Source organism: Larus michahellis, chromosome 4 (assembly GCF_964199755.1).
Source record: "Larus michahellis chromosome 4, bLarMic1.1, whole genome shotgun sequence".
In the NCBI taxonomy this organism is placed as follows: Eukaryota; Metazoa; Chordata; class Aves; order Charadriiformes; family Laridae; genus Larus; species Larus michahellis.
In genome coordinates, this window is record NC_133899.1 from 47253779 (window position 1) to 47263239 (window position 9461).

General features: G+C 39.3%; 1 long non-coding RNA gene across 1 annotated transcript; it reads right to left on the reverse strand.

Annotated features, from left to right (window-relative positions):
• Positions 1–730: 730 nt before the first annotated feature.
• On the reverse strand, positions 731–8177 carry LOC141742347 (uncharacterized). The gene is made up of 4 exons (XR_012586677.1): positions 7756–8177; positions 5302–5428; positions 2380–2504; positions 731–1437 (listed from the first exon to the last, which is right to left on the reverse strand). It is a non-coding gene; the product is annotated as an uncharacterized LOC141742347 (long non-coding RNA).
• Positions 8178–9461: the final 1284 nt, after the last annotated feature.

Below are 9461 nucleotides of genomic sequence, written 5' to 3' on the forward strand. Positions count from 1 at the left end.
CTACAGCAAAAATAACTAAGCCTCTTTTAGTAAATGTTACATTGGTAATTAAATGCCAATATATTTAATTTCAGAACGTCTCCTGTTCCTACAGTTACCGCACACCACTTTCTGGTACCTGAATCTAGGACTTTTTAGGCAGAAAATTTTAATATTTATATTATTGTATATTTATATATTATTATATATTTAATATTCATATCATTAATAACTATTTAGTCCCCACATTTTACCAGAGAAAAAGTTCCAGAAAGAAAATCAAATGTGAGATGTTATTAAAAAAAGGAGTTTGAACTATTCTGCCTCTTCTGGATGGTTTGCTAAATACAGTAATGCTATATATCATATTTAGTGTCGCAGTTTCCAAACTGTATTCCCTGCACTATCCAGCAGATGATGCTAATGTATTACAAACTATTCTCTGTTCAATTTTAGTCAGAGGAAAGATGACCAGCTAAAAGTTGTAATTTTGTCACATTCCAGACATTTAAAAAAAAATTCTATTGCCCTCTTTAATTCTAATATGTGTTACTCTGAGTCTTCGAATGTGTTGTTTTTCTGAAGCAGTTTTGTTACTAAAGGTTGACCCTTTGAAGTACCAACCTACCAACCTTTCATAACCCACTGACATTCCAGTATGTTTGACTTAAACGTTTGACCAGTTTCAGAAGTCCCTTGGCTATATTTACCATCTGTTTACTCATATATTGTGACATACAGCATTAGGTTTTGTGCTGTGTCAAGCATTTATTCCCATTTCCGGTGTACAGAAAATATGTGAAGCGAAATCCTTGCACCAAAAAGACAAAAGCTAGAAGGGGAAAAAAATATACCATTCATGTATTTAAAGAAAAAAGCAGAACTGAGTTTCCATGAATCTTCCAGGATCCTCAGGTTTCTGCTCTCTTTGTCTGGTGTAACCATACCTTAATTATAGGCTATGAAAGGAAACTTCATAATCACTTCTACTTTGCAATGGATTCTGATTTTCTTACTCAGGGGAACTTGCTCCTAATTTTACAAGAAACCTCCACAGAGGCCTTTGGAATTATTTGCAGGATGAGCACGCTAATAATCATATATGTCAGAGTCCAAGATTTTTCAAACAGAGTGACAGTGCCTGCATGGCGTTTATAGACATTGTTTAATATTTTGCTGATGAAAGGAAAGTAGGATATAAAGAACAGGTTTTCCAAGTGGATAGAGAAAAAAAAATGGAGTTTTCTCTGCTGGCCTCAGTTTTGACCTCGTTCTCTGAAGTGGTGGGATGGTAGCCAGCCCTCTCCAGAAGCTAGGCAGCTAGTGACTATTTCTCCTGTGCTAGCAGACTGGCACGTTCGGTCCTTCCAGCCATTGGATCCTGTTGCAGCTGTTACCTGCTTGCGGAATTGCTGCACCACTAGAAGGAGAGGAGCCAAGAGGAACAAATCGCAACTTCTGAGGAGGAAAGAAAAAGGACAAAAGAGGGAATTGAGCTGCCTTTCTTTGCCCTTTATTTCTTTCTGTCTCTTTTTTTTTAACTCTGCTCCCTTGGGAAAAGTATGGGCCCCTGAGGAGATGGAGAAAGAACCTTCTTGCTTCCTGCAGCAAGCAGGGCGGATGTCTGTCCTTTCCACGCTGTGAGGTTGAGGCTAATTAGATCATTTGGCTTTCCTTACACTTTTTTCCCCCAGGAGGGCTGAGTTATATGAGAAAGTTGAAGCTTCTCGTGTCACTCTGCAGCAGGCTCAAGGACAGGCAAAACCCATTACTGATAATTGTGTTGCAAGAGTTGGCAGCGTAGAGGAGATCTAAGAATAGGCTGCCCAGCCAGCAGCTAGGACATGAAGTAGACAGGACGTGCGGGATTCAAGGTGTAGCCCTTAGGGCTTGTGTGCCTTAAGCTAACGGCTGGCGAAAAAGTTATGGAACTTACAAGTAAATCATCACAAAACACTGCAGCAGAAGCAGATTTAGTCACGTAAGTCATACAGGCATAGTTGTTTAGTTAGTTGTTGTGTAGTCATTAAAGCAAAGAAAAACAAGAAATCGGGGGTGGGCAAATTTTTTGAACAGAGAACATACAAGAGTCACCCAATCCTTTTCTGTTTCCCTGGCATCAGCCACCAACAAACACACCTTTGTCACCACGTGCAAGGAGAAGAGGGGAGAGTAAGAGAGGAAAAGAGAAAGCACAACACTTCAGCCAACAGCGCATGTCCTTTCTCTTGAACAGGAACCACTTGCCTGGCCAGAAGTCTGCCTCAGACCTGGTTTTGTGATGTGTGAGTTCCTTTGGTCATGAACTTCATGCAAGTGTATCAGAAGACACCATATTAATGTTGGAGATAAATCACTGAAGTACATAATAATTTGTACTGATAAGTGTCAAACACTTACCTTTAACAATCCAAGTGAGGTCCTACCACACAAAATACCTGCTTTTCTCCGCAATGTCCCATTATATAGAAAGCCGGAGGGCTTAACAGAAGAAGCACCTGGGTTCTTCTGCTCAGTGATTATCTCTGTGAAGCAAGAGAGGGAAAAACATTTTACAAAAATCTAAAAGAAAGAGAAATGATTGAGAAAACACAGACCTTAGAGGGAGGTTGCCTTCGGCCATGGAACTGAAGAGACAAATATTGAAGAACTGGATGTATTTTGTTTTATTTTGAACTTTCATACACGCTGGAGAGGGGCAGACATTTTATGTAACTGACAGGAATTTTAACATAGAAGTACAGCTGGATGATGGGAAAGAACGTGCTGGTTGCTGTAGCTTAACTTGACAGAATTCATCAAGAATGACTTTGCTTCCTGCGATGAGTAGGCACAGGAGACATTTAATTGCTACTCTGGGGGCTGTTTTTAATTCATTGGAGACATTTGGGTTGGGAGTCTGAGCTTTATGGGCCATTGTATTTAAGTAATTTGGAACAATAGTTTGAAGTATTATAGGGGAAGCTAGGATTAGACTATGTTGATAATCAGGAAGAAACGTAGAAGTCAGCCCGTATAAAGCTTTGGTCAGAGTAATATGCATAGCTTTGCATGTGCGCTTTGTTGTATACATTGAGATGGGTGTCTTTTAATTTAGTAAAACAAATTTGCCTTAAAATTATTTAGCTTTAGGACATACAGATATGAATTTGTGGGCTGAACGCTTGGGTCTGGAGAAACCTTTTTGTATAATAAAGATATATCGAAAGAAGGTAGGTAGTGGGAAATGAAATCAATTTCCAGACAATCAACAGGAGCACAGGTGTCCAAGAGATGTCATCTAGCATGGCCATAATGGGAAAGAAGTTCCTCTCAAGGTATTAGTTATTTCTTTAAGAGAAAATGATTTTTTACTAAGAAAAAAGTTTGCAATAAACATCCAGTTCATTCAATATTAAGCACTTAGCATTCTGAAGGAATACCGAGTTATTTGTCATTTTAAGCAGAGCACAGTAAAAGTACACTATAATTTCTATCACTTCTTTGCATGCCATCTCTGCATGTCAAAATTGCTTAGAAAATTTTGTAGCTAACAATCTGAGACTGCATGATTCACATGTGAGATTTCAGGGGGATTGGAGCATACTGGGTAAGGAGTTAAACATTTGAATGTGAAGGTTTGGGATCTTGAGAAGAACTGTAAATGTTCTAAACAGCTTGATGCAAGGAAATATTATGTACAGAGTTAGAAACTACCAAATAGAACAAATCTGATCAAGCTTCCTTTTCCTATGGAGAAGCAAATCAAAAACATTATAGTCTTTTGTGGTGGGCAAGGGCAGAATTGCAAAGAGAGTAGGGCATGATGACAGTTTTTGTCCAGTTATGTAGGGTATTTAGAAGAAAATGAATTACAGTGTACTTCAATATTTTTGCTTCAATGAGTAACAAGAAAAGAAAGTTATTCATAAATTAGAATGAATGGGATGCGTGTTAAATTCATCCTATGATTTCAAATAGAGATCTGAATATCAGGAAAATATTTTGATTCAAATAGTGGAGCTCTTTGTTTGCAGACAAAGGAACTGGCACAGATGGAAAGACAAAAGTAGCTTCTTTTGCCTCTTGAGTTAAATGCATGTAACTTACCACAGATAACAGTTGTGTGGGACATTTTTTGAAGGAAAACTATTTTTTGAGTGATAAAACTGACTTGGAGCCATCTTGTATAGCACCAAAGTCTCAAGAATGGCAGAGAAGGTGGTTTCCAAATGTGGGAGATACCTTCAAGAAACATGCTGGGGTTTTTTTCAAATCACTTGGCTGCCTTCTGATGTTGATTCTTTTCAGAAACATACATGTAGTGAATGTCTTGGACTTTGTTATGGAGGTCTGGGGTTCAATCAAAGTTAGCTTTAAAAGGGAAGAGAAGGGAAAGGAAGGGAAGGGAAGGGAAGGGAAGGGAAGGGAAGGGAAGGGAAGGGAAGGGAAGGGAAGGGAAGGGAAGGGAAGGGAAGGGAAGGGAAGGGAAGGGAAGGGAAGGGAAGGGAAGGGAAGGGAAGGGAAGGGAAGGGAAGGGAAGGGAAGGGAAGGGAAGGGAAGGGAAGGGAAGGGAAGGGAAGGGAAGGGAAGGGAAGGGAAGGGAAGTCTGCTATTTCACAGCACTGTTTGAAATTATAAATAGTGAAGAAATCAACAGTCAAGAAATGAGGCTTTATGGCTGTGTTCTGTTGAGTGGGCAGGGTAGTGTTGAGGGGTGATTTATTGCAGACACTTCTGTTGTGTCATTATTCACTCAAAATAATGTGATTTATCACACATGCAGACTGGTAGCTTATTTCAACAGACACAGTTAAGTGCTAAATTGAGAACCGTGGAAGTGAAAAAGGCTATCTTGAAAAGCTGGAGTGTTTTTGCGTGCTGATCATTGGCCTGTGATCAGATTTAGAGAAAGGGGAGTTTCGCAGCCATGTAAGACAGTTGAAGGAACTACCTAAGCACATCCAGTAGGTTTATATAAGCCTTATGAAGAGACCTAACATGATATTTGCAGGAGGCTGTGTATGCGTTTGAGGATGCCAGTTGGCAAACATTTCTTCTAATGGCAATGCTGTCTCAGGCTGTCCTTGCCCATGCCTGATTTCTGACAGGTGTCAGGACAACAGCTGGTGGAAATGCACAGTGAACAGGACCAGGGAACTCATCCAAGTGATGAATTGCATTCTTTTTTTTGCTTGGACTATTTTCCAGACAAATCCATTTCCTAATGTGTGGTACCACATGACAGCCTAAATACTCATCCTGAAATATTTAAGAACATTTGAGGGACAAGAAAAAAATTGCAAAAGGTTGGAGGTTACTGTTTAGACCAGCACTGCTTACCTTTGTTCAGTTATATTTGCAGAGCTTCAGAAATTCCCAGGTGTGTTGTTATCAGTAAAAATAGCTTGGCAGCGTGTTTGTTTTATAATTTCAACTAATAAGGAGAGATCTTGAATCACAAGGATGCCTAAAGGAGAGTTGATAGTAATAAAAATTTGTCAATTTACAGAATTTAAAAAATGTGAAGTATCAAATCTTTAACCCACATAGGTGTGAGGAATATGGTGGGGTTCTGATAATATGCAGATTGTCAAATATTGAAGAAGTTAGTTACTAAAAGGTTGATTGATCCTGTAAAGACTTTTCCTCAGCTTCTTTGACTCTTCTGTTCTGGTTAGCCTCTTGGAGTGAAGAGGTAGAGTTCAATATTCAGATTTTCAGGAAAACAGTTCAGCGTTGAAAAGTAATTTTTGCTGTTTGGGGTAAACGTCCACATAATTCAGAATATAATTCAAGAGACTTGCAGGAAAACCAAAGGTACAGATATATAGATACGCACTGAGGATGGGATGCCTTCAATAAGGTTTTACTGCGTGCCTGAACTATAGAATTGTACTATCCTCATTTGGATATAGAAGGTAGTTTTGTAAAAAGATCTATAAGTTCTTAATAATTTCAGGCAAATTTGATTAAGACTAAAAAAAACCTCTGAACTTAGCTGTCAGTGGATACCACTTTAGTTAAGACATGTATGTATTAAGGAAGTAATTGCCTCTCTGTTTATATAATTACAATCTACAAATTCTGGGATTTTATTTAGGCTTCTGAATGGATGCAAGTACAATAGTATTGTTAATCTTTCCTACCTGCATATGCTAACTGATCTTCCCCTTTAGAAGCTGATACTGGGACAATACTATAGAATATAACCATTTAAGATGTGGTTATGATATTCACTTGTATCCTTTTGATATGTGAAAGGATTAAATTTTCCAAAATATTTGTGAGAAAAAGGGACAAAGACTGAAAGAGAAAGGGGAAAGACAATACCTGGAAAGGTGTTGTTTTCTTCTTTGGTAGTTGGATAAGAATTAGTTGTTAGGCAAACTGTTTTAAAGCAAATATCATTTGTGTGTTTGCTTGCTTGCTTGTTTGCTTCTCCTAATTGAGTTAGGTAGATTTGTTTGTGGTGTTAGTTAATCTGTTGTTGAGTATATCCAAGGCCTGTATATGTGTCTGTAGGTGTCCCAGTGGAACTCAGAGCTGTACACCTTTCTGACATGTGTTAACTTCTTCAAATATAGGGGAAAATACTTAGTTTATTTCAGGAGGATTTTTTATGTTCTTTCCCTGTTTGGTTATAGTGAAATGCTTGGCAGAACTTTAAATTTCATGAAATTATACCACAACTTCCTTCCTACATAGGTTATGTGAGCCCTCAACATTCCAGTCATGAGAATCGTTGTGACATTTCAGAATTGTCAGTTATATCAAATTTCTTTTTATCATCAAGAATTGTCATATTTTTCTATCCTTCTTTCTCAGGATCTAGCATTAGGAGATAAACAAGTGAAATATTTCTTCTCTTTAAATTCTTTGACACCTTATGTGTGCCACACGCTGAGTTCAGACAATATTTTTTCTACCTTCTTCTTCTGTTGTCAGTTTTGTGTCTTCCTGGCTGCTTCTCCGGTGAAAAGATCAGCATTCGTGTCTATCAAGTACAGCAAAATTGCAGCATGCTGCCCTCTTATCACAGTGCTGTTGGCTTCATCTTCCTCTTTTGTCATGGAGTCACCAGCAGCTATCACTCACTTTCTTGCAAGAACTCCCATCAGATACCTCCTGCAATATTCTGTTACGTTTTGCCAGACAAGTTCCTCAGTAGGTGACTTGCTGAGAGTCTAACACCCATTTGATAAGTTGAGTGTTTTCCAGATGTTTTTTCACCTCGTGTCATAAGTTGCCAGCCAACTACGTTGGTTTCTGCTTTTCTGTGGTTTCCTGCTGCTGACCGTTTTCTCTGTGAGCCCTGCCAATGACTCCCAATCTAATAATTCAAGGAATATTAATTTGCTCCTACTGTACCCAGGATTACACTTCGGTCACATGAACATAACATGCTGCATTTCTGCTGGCTTGCACCACATGCACCCAAAATCTCTTTCAATTAACAAAAAAGGAAAACAGAGCACATTCAGCACCGGTCACAACTGTCGTTCCTTCCTCACTCATGCAGATGGCATACAGCTACTCCTCTACAGAAGTAATCACAGTTTCCCTCTGACCTACCTTTCTAGATGGACCTACTCCAGATTTCAACAAACCCAGAATATCTCCCCTCTTGGATTGCTGCCATTACAGCATACTCCAGATACCTGACACGATCAATGGCCCCAAGGCTCAAGCTCTGAATTCTTCTAAAGGAAACAACATGCATATCTCTCGTAAGTAGACTATTCAGAATCACAGAAGCCCAGACTGCGAAAAGAAACAGACCAAAAAAAAGCTCACCAAATCCCTTCATTTCCAAGAACAGGATTTGCAGGTAGACTCTCAAAAAATCGTGTTAGTTGTTCACCCATGATGGTCATTGATGATATCTCTTCTTTGCTGTCGAGAGACTTCATTGTCAGTCAAGTGATGCCATCTGCTAACAGACGATCATTCCATTTCCAGGTTAGTAATAAATATAAAAATGAGCAGCAGCCTAATATAGAATTTTGAGGCACCTCTCTGTTATCACATGAAAAATGGATGACATAGGTTTATTTCTTTTAGCCTCGTACTGTCCCAGTATAAGTTGGTTTACCTATTAGTGAGTCTTTATATATTCTTGCGGTATTCTTTTTAATCCTTACGCTTCTTTGAATCACTACTTACTTTTACATTTACTGTGATACAGTACAGATTAAGGATTAAAAATATGGCATGTATTGATTACCAAGGGTACAACCAACAGCAATAAAGCTGGTAATAAGAAATATGCATACATCAAGACTAGAAGGTCTGCACTCCAACAAGGCCTCATCAAAGATGGCTTAGCAGCAGAAAGCCTGCTGTCTGATAACGGGAGGGTGGGAACAAGGTTTCAATGTGTCACAAGGGCCATTCCTGTTCTCTCAACAGGAAGGCAGCAACAAAGATACTTAGAATGAGAAAACAAAGACAATGGGCAGGAGCCTTGCCTAAGAATTAGGGACGATGAAGAATGCAAAACTGAGGCCATAATGATGCCATAATGACCACTTGACTCCCAGAGGATATAAAGAGCTTGTCCAAATCATAGTTTGTTGTGCCTGATCAAGACAAATCTCAGAGACATACCAAGGACTCAATAGCTAATGTCCCCTGTTGTTTGTGTCACTCACACACACACACACTCATTCACACACACAGTCCTGAGCAGACCATTTAGACACACCTCTTGGTGTTTGTGAGTATAAGTGAATGAGTGAGTGAAACAGGAGTAAATGAGTGCAAATGACTGAAATCAGTTTTACTTAAAATAAATATGAGCATCCTCTTCCATGAAGTCTTGAACTGAATTTTGTGACACTGATTCTTATACTTCTAAGGCTGACATTTATTAATGAGTTATGTCATGAGAATTTTCATGATAGTAACACCAAAAAAGCATTCCAGTACACCCTTGGGGCTTCAAGGGATACGTCCTTGTGGGGAAGACTTTCACCTACAGTGAAGGCCACAGTATGAGATGGCACTAGGAGGTCTAGCAGTTTTTCTTATTCCCTTCTCCGTCTTTGGGAATTGTATTCCTTTTCCCTCACAAAACATCTGCCTTCTCCCACCTGCTTCCTAGGGACTCACAGATAAGGCACCTCTGCTCTGTTTCAATACTTTTCCAGGGAAAAGGAGTAAATCCACTGGCTGCTACTGAGTAGAAGCACAGTCCACTTTTCAGCCCTCTGCCTCCCCTCAGCTGAGACAGAAGGCACGTAGCAGTATTGCACCAGTGAGACAGAAAAACTGGTGGAGGCATAGGCACAACTGGCAGAGGCAGAGCAGAGCACAGCTCCTCTGTATCGCACAGGACAATGCAAAATATATGCCTAGTTTATAATACTGTAGTATCTTAGTACTCAATCACTTTGACCCCAGTGGCAACATATATTTTTAGAAGGGCAATTCTATCATACTGTTGTTAAATTACTCATCGCTGCTGTCATTGCTAGATGATTAAAAGGAATGCATTTGTC